Source organism: Hypanus sabinus, chromosome 16, assembly GCF_030144855.1.
Source record: "Hypanus sabinus isolate sHypSab1 chromosome 16, sHypSab1.hap1, whole genome shotgun sequence".
NCBI lineage: Eukaryota > Metazoa > Chordata > Chondrichthyes > Myliobatiformes > Dasyatidae > Hypanus > Hypanus sabinus.
This window is the reverse complement of record NC_082721.1, coordinates 42,828,535-42,843,305: the sequence shown is the minus strand read 5'-3', so window position 1 is coordinate 42,843,305 and position 14,771 is coordinate 42,828,535. Positions and strand designations below refer to the sequence as shown.

Here is a 14,771-nt window from a genome sequence, read left to right as displayed (position 1 = left end):
AAAAAAGAGGGTGGCATGGCTTTACCTAACTTTTGTTTATATTATTGGGCAGCTAATATACGTTGTGCTACCTTTTGGTCTTTCTTCCATGGCCAACCCGAGTGCCCTAACTGGGTGGCGATGGAGCTGAGCTCCACTAAAGAATTATCTATCTCTGCACTTCATGGCTCTGCACTTCCTAGTAGTCTGCCCAGATCAATAGCTAACCCTCTTGTTAGACACACTTTGCATATATGGGCTCAGATCAGGAAATGCTATGGTTTCCAGGGGTTTTCCGTTTCCAGCCCTGTTGCTCATAATCACCTTTTTTTACCTACTACATACGGTTCAGCATTCCAGGTTTGATATAGGAAGGGCATTAGACATTTTCAAGATCTTCTCATTGATAATCGCTTCACTTCTTTTTAGCAGCTCTCTGTTAAGTTCAATCTGCCCAATGCTCATTTTTTCAGATATCTCCAAATCTGACACTTTATTGCTCCTTTAATTCCTAACTTTCCTGAAATGCCTGCGAAAAATGCTATGGACCTATTTCTTTCCATGAATCCACTAGGTAAAGGCTTAATATCAATCATCTGAGATAAACTAGTGGCCTTACGACGGGCCCCCTTGGATAAAATTAAAATGGCCTGGGAGCAGGATTTAAATATCTCCTTATCTGAGGAGAGCTGGGATTCAGTACTCAAATCGGTTAACTCAACCTCTCTTTGTGCTCACCACTGCCTTTTACAGTTTAAGATTGTTCACAGAGCCCATATGTCTAAATCTAAACTATCTCGATTCTACCCTAGCGTTAGTCCGCTCTGTGATAATTGCAAGAGGGGCGTGGCCTCTCTCATCCATATGTACTGGTTCTGTCCTAGCTTGGAGAAATTCTGGAAAGATGTCTTCACTACGTTATTGTGTATTCTGAATCAGCACCTAGAACCAAACCCCTTAATTGCTCTGTTTGGTTCTTGGGGCGAGACAGATTTATGTCTGGGTCCAACCAAATGCCGAATATTATCCTTTGCCTCTCTCCTGGCTAGACGCTTGATCCTCCTCAGATGGAGAGATGCTGCCCCGCCCACTCATGCTCAATGGCTTAACGACATCATGGCCTGCTTGGACCTCGAAAAAATTCATTATTCAGTTCTCAATTCCGATCTAGTTCCATAAGGTCTGGGGACCTTTTATCGAGTACTTTCATAACCTTCCTCTTGACTAGGGTTTTTTTTTTCTTATCGGTCCCTTGCTTTCAGCTCCTTTTTTTTTCTGGTAGAAGGCAATATTATCCTCTGTTGCTGAATGTATTTACAGTCTGGGAGTTTGGCTGTCCCGACTTATACTCTCTACACTGTGTTGTGGTTGGTCTGGAGTTGCTGTTGTTTTTTCTTGTGTTGTGGGGCTTGGGGAGGACACTAAGCTTACTTGTCTTTAACTTAGGTGCTTTTTTTTGTTAAATTCTCTTCCTTTGTAGCATATTGTTATTGTATGCTTAATCTTGCACTGTTTTAATGTTCCTCATTGGGATTTGGGGTTTTTAATTTGTAAAATGTTTTGAAAAACTAATTTAAAAATTAAAAAAAAAACTTCGAAGAAAAAATGGGAGACAACACTGAAAAAATGGATAAGTTGGAAGAAAATATCCTTGCCTGGACATCAGAAAGAAAAAGGTTATTGGGAAAAGTAGATGTGCTCGAAAATTTCAGCAGACGAAACAATATTAAGATTGTTGGTCTTAAAGAAGGTATAGAGGGAGAAGATTCAATAAAATTCTTTCAAAAATGGAATCCGGAAATCTTGGAAATGGAAGAGGGAAGTCAGTTAATTGAAGTCGAAAGGGCTCATAGAGCTTTAAGAACAAAGCCCCAACAAGATCAAAATCCATGATCAATCTTGATAAAATGTTTAAGATATCAAGATAAAGAAAAGATCTTGAAGGCAGCTGCTCAAGGTGCCAGAAAGAGAAATGGGCCATTGATGATAGAGGGGAAAAGAGTTCTTTTTTGTCCTGATATAAGTTACAACCTTTTGAAGAGGCGGAAGGAATTTAATTCAGTGAAAAAAAATCTTTTTTTTTTTATTTTTTTATTAGTTTTTCAAAACATTTTACAAATTAAAAACCCCAAATCCCAATGAGGAACATTAAAACAGTGCAAAATTAAGCATACAATAACAATATACTACAAAGGAAGAGAATTTAACAAAAAAAAGCACCTAAGTTAAAGACAAGTAAGCTTGGTGTCCTCCCCAAGCCCCACAACACAAGAAAAAACAACAACAGACCAACCACAACACAATATAGAGAGAACAAGTCAGGACAGCCAAGCTCCCAGACTGTGAATACACTCAGCAACAGAGGATAATAATGCCTTCTACCAGGAAAAAAAGGAGCTGAAATCAAGGGACCAAAAAGAAAAAAAAACCCTAGTCAAGAGGAAGGTTATGAAAGTACTCGATAAAATGTCCCCAGACCTTATGGAACTTTAGATCTGAATTGAGAACTGAATAATGAATTTTTTCGAGGTCCAAGCAGGCCATGATGTCGTTAAGCCATTGAGCATGAGTGGGCGGGGCAGCATCTCTCCATCTGAGGAGGATCAAGCGTCTAGCCAGGAGACAGGCAAAGGATAATATTCGGCATTTGGTCGGACCCAGACATAAATCTGTCTCGCCCCAAAAACCGAACAGAGCAATTAAGGGGTTTGGTTCTAGGTGCTGATTCAGAATACACGATAACGTAGTAAAGACATCTTTCCAGAATTTTTCCAAGCTAGGACAGAACCAGTACATATGGATGAGAGAGGCCACGCCCCTCTTGCATTTATCACAGAGCAGACTAACGCTAGGGTAGAATCGAGATAGTTTAGATTTAGACATATGGGCTCTATGAACAATCTTAAACTCTAAAAGGCAGTGGCGAGCACAAAGAGAGGTTGAGTTAACCGATATGAGAACTGAATCCCAGCTCTCCTCAGATAAGGAGATATTTAAATCCTGCTCCCAGGCCATTTTGATTTTATCCATGGGGGCCCGTCGTAAGGCTGCTAGTTTATCTCGGATGATTGATATTAAGCCTTTACCTAGTGGATTCATGGAAAGAAATAAGTCCATAGCATTTTTCACAGGCATTTCAGGGAAGTTAGGAATTAAAGGAGCAATAAAGTGTCGGATTTAGAGATATCTGAAAAAATGAGCATTGGGCAGATTGAACTTAACAGAGAGCTGCTAAAAAGAAGCGAAGCGATTATCAATGAGAAGATCTTGAAAATGTCTAATGCCCTTCCTATACCAAACCTGGAATGCTGAATCGTATGTAGTAGGTAAAAAAAGCTGATTATGAGCAATGGGGCTGGAAACAGAAAACCCCTGGAAACCATAGCATTTCCTGATCTGAGCCCATATACGCATAGTGTGTCTAACAAGAGGATTAGCTATTGATCTGGGCAGACTACTAGGGAGTGCAGAGATAGATAATTCTTTAGTGGAGCTCAGCTCCATCGCCACCCAGTTAGGGCACTCGGGTTGGCCATGGAAGAAAGACCAGAAGGTAGCACAACGTATATTAGCTGCCCAATAATATAAACGAAAGTTAGGTAAAGCCATGCCACCCTCTTTTTTAGATTTTTGGAGATGGATTTTATTAATTCTAGAGCGCTTATTCTGCCACAGATATGACAAAATAATAGAGTCTAAGGAATCAAAAAAAGATTTAGGAATAAAAATTGGGATAGATTGAAATAGGTATAAAAATTTGGGGAGAACATACATTTTAACAACATTAATACGACCGACCAAAGACAGTGAAAAAAAAATCTTATGGGAAAAGGGTTGTAAATTTATATTGAGCTACCCAGCAGCACTGATAATTTTTTTTGGATGATGAAGAAAGATTTTTTACTGATCATCAGAAAGTGGAAGAATTTGTACAAGAACTTCCTAATATTTGCGAGATGTGGTAAAGAATTATGGAAATGAAATGGATTAAAGATGAAGACTGAGATAGGGATCGGATCTGATGGACATTTATGAGTGGAAGAATATACAAATATGCTTTAAGTATATGATAGAAGGGGAACAAGATAAAAAAAATTGAGGAATATTAATTGGGAGTAGAGATATTAATTTTTTCTTCTTCACTTATATATATATATATTTTGTTACGGGGGAGCTGGAGGAGCTTCTGATCGATTGCTGCGGGATTCACATGTGTAATCATGGCAATTGCCATGACCCGTAAAATGGAGGGGGGTAATGTTGTGTTTCTATTCATTCACAACATTAGTGGGGGGGTATTTTGTTTTTTTATTCTTTACTATCTATCTTTCTTCTATTTTTCTTTTTTTGTCTGGATGAATGGGGGGGGGAGACACATAGCAACATGGAGAATTTTAAAGAGATTCCCCAAGGTATTATGAATGACTAATTTACTCAATTTTTTACGTTTTAATGTTAATGGGCTTAATGGACCTGTGAAAAGAAAAAGAGTTTTAACATATATATTGAAAATGAAAGGAGATACAGCTTTTTTGCAGGAAACACATTTAACAGAGACAGAACATCAGAAATTAAAGAGAGATTGGGTTGGAAGTGTTATTGCAGCTTCATTTAACTCAAAGTTGAGGGGAGTTGCAATTTTGGTTAATAAAACCTTACAAATTAAAATACAAAATGTACTAATTGATTCTGTGGGGAGATATGTGATTTTACATTGTCAAATGTTTTTGGAATTATGGACTCTTGTGAACATTTTTGCACCAAATGGAAATGATGCAAAATTCAAACAAGAATTTTTTTTTGAATTTGGCTGATGCACATGATAAAATATTAATAGGTGGAGATTTTAACTTTTGTTTAGACCCAGTTCTAGATAGGTCAACTAAGGTTATTACAAAATCAAAAGTAATAAAGCTAACTTTATCATTGATGAAAGACTTAAATTTGATTGATATATGGAGAAGAATTAATCCAAGAGAAAGAGATTATTCATTTTATTCACATAGACATAAAACTTATTCAAGGTTTGTTTTTTTCCTATTAATGAATATTCAGGATGGAGTGAAAAGTGTAGAATATAAAGCGAGAATACTGTCAGATCATTCCCCCGTGATAATGACAATGATAATGATGGATAAGGAGGAATTGATTTACAGATGGAGATGTAATTCAATTTTATTAAAACATCAAGATTTTTGTGATTTTATGAAAAAACAGATAAAAATTTTTTTGGATACAAACTCATATTCAGTTGATGATAAATTTATATTATGGGAAGCGATGAAAGCATATTTGAGGGATCAGATAATGTTATACTTCTAAAGTTAAGAAGGAATATATAGTAGAAATAGATCAATTAGAAAAAGAGATTACAAAATTAGAAAAAGAATCCCAAAGATATATGACAGAAGAAAAATGAAGTCAACTTGTTAATAAGAAGCTACAATATAATACACTCCAGACATATCGAACAGAAAAAGTAATTACGAGAACAAAACAGAGATATTACTAATTAGGTGAAAGATCACACAAGATTTTTGCTTGGCAGTTGAAAACAGAGCAGGTTTCCAAAACAATAAATGCAATTAGAACAAGTGCAAATAAAATTACTTATAAACCTTTAGAAATTAATGAAACTTTTAAAAATTTTTACTCTGAATTATATCAATCAGAATCACAAAATGAGGTTGCTGAGATAGAAGAATTTTTATCACAAATAACTCTTCCAAAATTGAATTTGGAAGAACAGAAACGATTAGATATGCCTTTTACATTAAAAGAGGTTGAAGAAGCTTTAGGATTACTTCAGAGTAATAAATCTCCAGGAGAAGATGGTTTTCTGCCTGAATTTTATAAAAAATTTAAAGATTTATTAATCCCTCCCTTTATGGAGTTAATATATCAAGTGGAAAGAACACATAAACTTCCACAATCTTTTTTGACAGCGATCCTAATAGTATTGCCAAAAAAAGATAGAGATCCTTTAAAACCAACATCATATAGGCCTATTTCTTTGTTGAATACAGTATATAAAATAATAGCAAAAATTTTATTTAATAGATTATCTAAATATTTACCAAAATGAATACATATGGATCAACCAGGCTTTATTAAAAATAGACAATCGGCGGATAATGTAACTCGGTTACTTAGCATAATTCATCTGGCACAAAAGACGGAGGAAATGAGTGTGGCAGTTGCTTTGGATGCAGAAAAAGCATTCGATAGATTGGAATGGAACTTTTATTTAAGGTATTGGAAAAATATGGGTTAGGAAAATCTTTTATAAAATGGATTAAAACCTTAAATACTAGTCCCAAAGCTAAAGTAGTGACAAATGGTCAAATTTCAACATCATTCCAGTTAACAAGGTCAACCAGAGAAGGATGTCCATTATAACCTGCCCTATTTGTATTGGCGACAGAACCATTTTCATTAGCTGAATTAATTAGAACAGATCCAGACATTGTGGGCTTCAGAGTTAACCAGGAGGAATATAAGATTAATTTATTTGCTGATGATATTCTGATTTACTTAACAAACCCATTACATTCATTGCATAAATTATCTTTCAGATTGGAAGAATATGGGAAAATATCAGGGTATAAAGTAAACTGGGATAAAAATTAAATTTTACCCCTTACTAATGGAGATTATAGTCAATGTCGATTAGTATCTCAATTTAGATGGCTGACAAATGGTATAAAATATTTAGGTATAAGAGTCGATAATGATATAAAGAATTTATATAAATTAAATTATTTGCCATTATTGAAAAAAATACAAGAAGATCTTGATAAATGGATGATGTTACCAATAACATTAGTAGGTAGAGTTAATGCTGTAAAAATGAATATATTTCCCAGACTACAATATTTTTTCCAAACATTACCAATACAACTGCCCCAGAAGTTTTTTCAAGAGTTGAACAAATGTGTGAGGAAGTTTCTTTGGAAAGGTAAGATGTCAAGAATATCGTTGGAAAAATTGACATGTAAATTTGACCTAGGAGGGTTACAACTCCCAAATTTTAAGAATCATTATAAAAATTATATAAATCAAATTAGATTTATTGCATCTTTTTTTGATGAAGAAAAACTGGCATGGATTAGGATAGAGTTAATAAGATAGGAGAAAATATACCAGAAGATTTTATATATAAATGGGAATCCAAATGGATACGGGAGAAGAAAGATTATGGAATAATGTAAATGTGGATGATGAGATAAAGACATCTTTATTAGCAAAGAGAACCCTAATTCAAAATAGACTTATTCCTTTTACAATGGATAATCAACTTTTATATAACTGGTTTCAAAAAGGGATCAGATATATGGGTGACTGTTCTGAAGGAGGTATATTGATGTCGTTTGATCAATAAAAGAATATATATAAAATATCAAATAACAATCTTTTCTGTTATTTTCAATTAAGGGCTTATTTAAGAGATAAACTGGGTCAAACAATGTTAATGCCAAAACCTAATGAAATAGAAACTTTAATTCAAAAAGGAAAAATTTAAAACATTACATCTTGTATGTATAATTTGATTCAAAAACAGACAATTAAACCAGGAATTCATAAGTCAAGACAAAAATGGGAAACTGATTTGAATATTAAAATTGATGAAAAAGATTGGTCAAGATTATGTCTTGATAGTATGACAAATACAATAAATGTCCGACTTAGATTAGTACAATACAATTTTTTACATCAATTATATATTACACCACAAAAAAATAAATAGATTAAACCCAAATTTATCTGACCAATGTTTCCGATGTAATCAAGAAATCGGTACTTTTTTACACTCTACTTGGTCTTGTTTTAAAATTCAACCTTTTTGGATAAATCCAAGACTTTTACTGGAACAAATTATTGGAATACAACTTCCACATAGCCCAACGTTATTTGTATTAGGCAATATTGAAGGGATAATACCGAAACCTAAATTGAATAAATATCAGAAAAAAATTATAAAAATTGCTTTGGCAGTAGCCAAAAAAGCTATTGCAGTTACTTGGAAATCAGATTCATACTTAACTATGGACCATTGGAATAATGAAATACATAGCTGCATTCCACTTGAAAAAATTACTTATAATTTAAGAAATGAATATGATATATTTTTGAAAATTTGGCATGCCTATCTTCAAAAGATAGGATTAAATATATAGATCCTTTGAAGATAAAATTATTAGTTATTTGGGGAAAAAATACAGATATATACTAAAGTTATTTTGAACTCCATGGTGCATGTGAGGATCCTCCAATATCCAGACAACTCTTCTTTCTTTCTTTTTCTCTTTCTTTCTTTCTTTTCTTTCTTTCTTTTTTAGACAGTGATGTTAAGGGGGGAGGGGGAGGGCTAATATTAATTTTCATTACTTTATTATTCTATTCATTGTATGTAATTCTCTTAAAAACTTAATTAAAAAATTTTAAAAAACAGCAGTTTTGTTTACTTACTCCTGCTCATCCCTTATCTGGATGGTTACCTGACCACCTCCGTGCTTTGTATAATTTGAGCAACCACTTATTGACAGGAGGCACTCCCTTTTTGTTAATAAACACAAAGTACACTGCAGATCCTGGGGTCAGCAACATGTACAAACACACTGGAGGAACTCAGCAGGTCGGGCACCATCCGTGGAAATGAGCAGTCAGCGTTTCAGGCCGAGACCCTTCATCAGGACTGAAGAAGGAGGGGAAGGTCCCTATAAAAAAGGTGGGTGGAGGGTGGGAAGAAGGCTGGTAGGTGCCAGGTGAAAAACCAGTCAGAAGAAAGGTCAAGGGGTGGGGGAGGAGAAGCAGGGAGGGGATACGCAGGAAAGGTGAAGAAGGAATGTAAGGGGAAAGCACTATGGGTAGTAGAAGAAGGCAGAATCATCAGAGAGGTGATAGGCAGCTGGAAGAGGAGGCAGAGGGAATGTGGGATGGGGGAAGGGAGGGGGAGGGAATTACTGTAAGTTGGAGAATTTGATGTTCATGCCAAGGGGCCGGAGACTTCCCAGATGGTATATGAGGTGTTGCTCCTCCACTTAAACCTGCAAGCGTAAGTGCTACACCTGTTCCTACACCACCCCTCTTACCACCATTCAGGGCCCCAAACGGTCCTTCCAGTTGAGGCAACACTTCACTTGTGAGTCAGTTGGGGTCATCTATTGCATCCGGTGCTCCCGGTATGGCCTTCTCTACATCGGCGAGACCCGACACAGATTGGGGGACCGCTTCATCGAGCACCCCCGCTCCATTCGCCACAACAGACAGGATCTCCCGTTTGCCACCCACTTCAACTCTGCTTCACATTCCCATTCAGATATGTCTATCCATGGCCTCCTCTACTGCCATGATGAGGCCAAACTCAGGTTGGAGGAGCAACACCTCATACACCGTCTGGGTAGTCTCCAGCCCCTTGGCATGAACAACGAATTCTCCAACTTCCGGTAATTCCCTCCCTCTCCCTTCCCCCATCCCACTTTCCCTCTGCCTCCTCTTCCAGCTGCCTATCACCTCTCTGATGATTCTGCCTTCTTCTACTACCCATAGTGCTTTCCCCTTACATTCCTTCTTCACCTTTCCTGCATATCCCCTCCTTGCTTCTCCTCCCCCACCCCTTGACCTTTGATTGACTGATTGGTTTTTCACCTGGCACCTACCAGCCTTCTCCTTCCCACCCTCCCCCCACCTTCTTTATGGGGCCCCTGCCCCCTCCTTCTTCAGTCCTGACAAAGGGTCTCGGCCTGAAACGTTGACTGCTCATTTCCATGGAAGCTGCCTGACCTGCTGAGTTCCTCCAGCTTGTTTGTGTGTGTCCCTTTTTGTTAGTGACAGGACAATCTATTCATTTTGTTCCTGATGGCACAACTGAATAAGCTGATAAAGGACCAATTCAGTTCTGTAAGGGGCTAAAGTATTAGTGACATCCCCGTCTTCTCCCCTGCCGATGGACACGGTGGGTGATAGTATGAGAATAGACCTATTCTGTGTATGTAGATAAGGGTAAACTGACTAAGAGAGAATAAAAACTTTTTTCTAACTATCTTTGTCCTTTTATTTTCTAAGGTTCCCTTGGGAATGTTGCTTTGTTATGTTTTAATGCTTGTCTCGTGTTTTATTGGATGTCAGACTTCTGTTGAGTCCCAACAAGCCACTGCTAATCTTTTGGTTTGTGAAAATGATATTATTGTTCAGGGAAAGAATATACATTATGTGATATGTGCTAATTGGGAGTACGCATGGCCACACCTAGGGTGACTTACCCCATACAACTTTTTTGTGTGATCAAAAACAAGTAAAGAGCTAAATTGATGGTGATTTGACTCTTGTATCCCCAATCAAAATATAGTCTTTGTAAATCTTATTTGTCCCATTCAAATCAGTGATGAGATGTTGTTACAGTTCCCCAAGGATGAGGAGACTTAGTTTAATGTGAATGTTGAGGTTAACCTTTAAAAGTGAATAATTTCTCATATCATAATAATCGTGATATTAGTTTTTAATCATCCAAGGGATATTGATACATATTTTTCAACATCATATTAAACATCTTTAGCAGAAGGATGAGTTCTGTTTGTCTAATCTGATCAGATATTCAAGAGGTGAGATGTAGCATATGGAATTTGTAGAATAATGATAGAATATCTGTTGGGTCAGATGAAAGCTTAACTCTTTCTGAATTTGTAGCATGTGGAGCCTGGAGATCTATTCGTGAGAATGTCTGTCAAGTGGGCTTGATAATGGATTCTTTTGGAATCCAAGTTTATCACTTATCTGTAAAAATTAATGTACAATGAAAACCCAAGGAATGTTGTGTGTCACTGACATTGTGAGATTAAAGAATGAGATAAAAAGGAGTGACCATTAATATGTACAATACACACAAAATGCTGGAGGAACTCAGCAGGCCAGGCAGCACTTACAGAAAAGAGTACAGTCGACATTTCGGGCCAAAACCCTTCAGCAGGATTTCCAGCATCTGCAGATTTTCTTTTGTTTGTGATTAAAATTCTAATTGATTTATGAGACTGTGTTCATGGACATGATGTATTGTTTGAATGAAATCAGATTCGTTAATGAACAAGAACAGAAGATTTGTCTGCTTCTTGATGACTCTGTACTAGTGAAACTCATATTTATGAGATTGCCTTCCAAGTCTTCTTTGGAATTTCACCCAGACCAGAATCATGATCAGTGTCTGGGACAAAGGGGTGGTTTCATGAGTCAGAATCGGAGTTCCCCCAACAATAACCAAGTGGTGACTAGGAATCATCAGCCCAGAAATCTTTGTGACTTGCTATGTAGTATTTTGTATAGTTTATTTATGTCATCTATTTTATGTTAATAAACTTGTCTTAAGTTACTTTGTTGTGCTTGTATACTGCACCTATTAACACATCTCCTGAACTCTTGGAAAATTAGGTGTAATCAACCTAGCCTGTGAGATCTTCTGGAAATTTTTGATGTTTCTATGAGATTCCCTCTCATTGTCTATTATTTGTGGCCTCGATGCCACCCTTGCTTGATGATCTCAAGACAGTTTGTGGTCAGGAAGAAAGCTCTACTACCTGAAGTATTTCTCCTCATATCACATGCAACAGGTTGATCTATTTTCAATTGCTTTGTGATGTGAAAGGAGCTGGAAGATAACGAGAGTCTGTTGTGTCCGTTGACAACGGTTTATATTTCATTTTGCACAGACCATTGTTGCCGAAGAGCCGATAGTTACCTTACTGCCTCTTTTGTAGATAACTGGAGTGTGAAAGCCCAAAGGAGAAACACAACCGGCACAGGTCGCATGAGGCACCTGAAGGTGGTGTCTTGGAGGTTCAGGTAGGGGATATATTGTTGGAAGGCTCACGGTAACTCATATAGGACACAGTAAGTATTTATTAGTTATATCCATTGGTGTTATATCCATTTACCTTACTTTGAGGTTTTTCTCTGTGGAACAGCTTCTCAAGCTGTTGTCTCCATCAAGACTTGCTTGTTTTTTTTAAGCTTGCAGCGATGGTTTAGGGACAGGGATGTGGAGGAGTTAAAGGTCAGGCCTCTGCTCCGTGGTCAAAGTCCAGCACCACAGACAGGTGACAAAGGACCTCAGAAGTCTAGGCCTCACCAGTGCTCTGCATTTAAAGGCCAGTGACGTGGATGGATAACAAAGGACATCTGGGTTCTAGGCCTCCACTCCACATTCAAAGACCAGTGACAAAAGGACATCCGTGAATGTCCCAAGTTTAGTAGGTCTGAGGATCAGATGTCCGTGTGAGCAGGTGACATGAGGAGGCACGAGGACTGGTGAGTCGGTGTGCCCCGGAGTTCATGCCTGGAGACCAGGGACCCATCATCAGCTGATCCTGGGCTGATATCAAATATCAAAACCTGAAGGTCAATTGGAAGTCCGGAAGTTGAAGCCTGATGGCTGGAGACTGGAGCTGGTGCTGATGATCCTCGACACCTCATCGTCTAATGTCCAACTCCGAATGTCATATGAATGTGCCTATCGGTTGAACATCAGGGCTGGCTACTGAGTCCCAGTGCACTCAGGTATGGGAGTGCTGATTCCAGCTCCTCTGAGTGATACTGACACGGAACAAAGCTATCATGGATCTATCAGACATGACCACCGATGCATCTGTTAAGGGGGTTGTTGTGGTATGGGCATCATACAACTGGAGAAAAACCAAAATGTAATATCGCAACAAGGAATTTTTGCCATTGTTGTTATGACGATCCGGTTTCTGTTGAAAGTAGCTAATGTGTCTCTGTGCAGCTCAGTGGCACAAAGCAGTGCAGTACTGCTCCTGTGGGAATGCTCTGCTTTGAGGTGGGGCTGTTCCCCACATTAAATGCCATCTAGTGGGTGTGTGGCAGTTGGGCTATCTGTGGCTTACCATAGGATGATCAGGTTGCTGCAACCTGGGGTATGTTGTATATGTATCATACTGATGATCTGCCTGACCACCCAACACACAAATTGAAGCATAAGAAAAGGGCTGTTACAGAGGCCGATCGGTTCTGGATGATAGAATTTCCCACGTAGGGTTCCGGACGATTATCCAGAGCATTCATCTCAATGACCACAGCCGTAGAAGCGTTCGTACAAAGTGGACGTTGATGATGTCTTTCTGCTAAGATGGTAGCCGTATAAGTGGTGACCCTATAAAACAGAATGGCATTGGATTACATTTCGCCAAAACAAAGTGCTATCTGTGCTATCATAGGTTGGGACTGTTGCACTTGAGTTCCTGATGAGAAAGAGAATATAACATAAGACCATACAGCCATTCAGCCCATCAAGTCTGATCTGTCATTTCAACATGGGTGATTTATTTCTTCTCTCAACTCCATTCTCCTGCCTTCTCTGTAACCTTTGACACCCTGATTAACCAAGAACCCATCAACCTCTGCTGTGAAACTGTCTGTGGCAATGAATTCCACAGATTCACAACTCTCTGGCTAAAGAAGTTTTTCCTCATCTCTGTTCTAAATGAACGTCTCTTTATTCTGAGGCTGTGCCCTCTGATCCTAGACTCCCCCACTATAGGAAACATTCTCTCCATTTCCACTTTATCTAGGCCTTTCAATTTTCAAGAGGTTTCAATGAGATCCTCCTTCATTCTTTGAAACACCAGCGAGCACAGGCCCAGAGCCATCAAACAGTCCTCCAATGTTAACCCTTTCATTCCTGGGATCATTCTCATGAATCTCGTCAGGACTCTCTCCAATACCAACACATATTTCCTTGGATAAGGGGCCCAAAGCTGCTCACAATACTCAAGTGCAGACTGAGCAATGCCTTATGAAACCTCAGTATACATCCTTGCTTTTGTGTTCTCGTCCTCTTGAAATGAATGCCTTCCTTACCGGCAACTCAACCTGCAAGATAACCTTTAGGGAATCCTGCATGAGGACTCCCAAGTCCCTTTGCACCTCTCATTTTTTAATTTTCTCCCCATTTAGAAACTAGTCCATGCCTTTATTCTTTCTATCACAGTGAATGACCAGGCACTTCCCTACACTATATTCCATCCTCCATTTCTTTGCCCATTCTCCCAAGTCTGTCTGACCTTCTGCATATACTCTGCTTCCTCAACACTACCTGCCCCTCCACCTATCTTCATATTATCTGCAAACTTGGCCACAATTCCTTCATCTAAATCATTGACAATGTGAAAAGGAGCGGTCCCAACATTTACAGAACTCTGACCTCTGCGCAAAATATATTTTCCTCAGAGGCTGGTACAAATGAGTATGCTCAAAGACATATGAGGAGGTTTCCTGTTAATACCACCCTGTCAAGTAATGAATTCCACACTACTTCCCTCTCGGTGAAAAGGGTTTTCTGCATCTCCTCTTTGCCCTTTGACCAATTAAGTGAACGCTGCTTGGTTTGTGATACCCTTGTGCAAGATAATTGGTCCTTACAATTTAACTAACAACCTTATATAAGTTAAATAATAACAACCTTATTATTTCATATATTTCATTCAAACTTTCCAAGTTGCAAAGAAAGTAATTCCCTTGTGACCACCATTTTCCTGTCCTGGCAACATCTTCATAGCTCTCCTCTGCATGCTCTCCAGCGCAGCCACATTTTCCTTGTGATGTGGTGACCAGAACTATGCAGGGTACTCAAGCTGTGAGCAAACTTATAAAACCGGGTGTAGCATAAACCTTCTGCTCTTATTTATTCTATATCACAGCTGATTTAGCAAGTTATTTTATGTGCATTTTAAACCACTTTATTAACCTGACCCATATAATACTAAATATAGACATGTATTTTTCAA

At 38.1% G+C, this 14,771-nt stretch overlaps 1 protein-coding gene and 1 long non-coding RNA gene across 2 annotated transcripts in view; one reads left to right on the top strand and one right to left on the bottom strand.

Moving 5' to 3' along the window:
• The window catches only part of LOC132406253 (cysteine dioxygenase type 1-like), a 112,730-nt gene that overhangs the window by 35,946 nt on the left and 62,013 nt on the right, over positions 1-14,771 (top strand). The window lies entirely within an intron of this gene.
• Positions 9,713-14,771, bottom strand: part of LOC132406255 (uncharacterized) — a 48,644-nt gene continuing 43,585 nt past the window's right edge. Inside the window, exon 5 of the long non-coding RNA XR_009516113.1 lies at positions 9,713-13,138. This is a non-coding gene — a long non-coding RNA (uncharacterized LOC132406255). The remainder of the gene's footprint in view (positions 13,139-14,771) is intronic.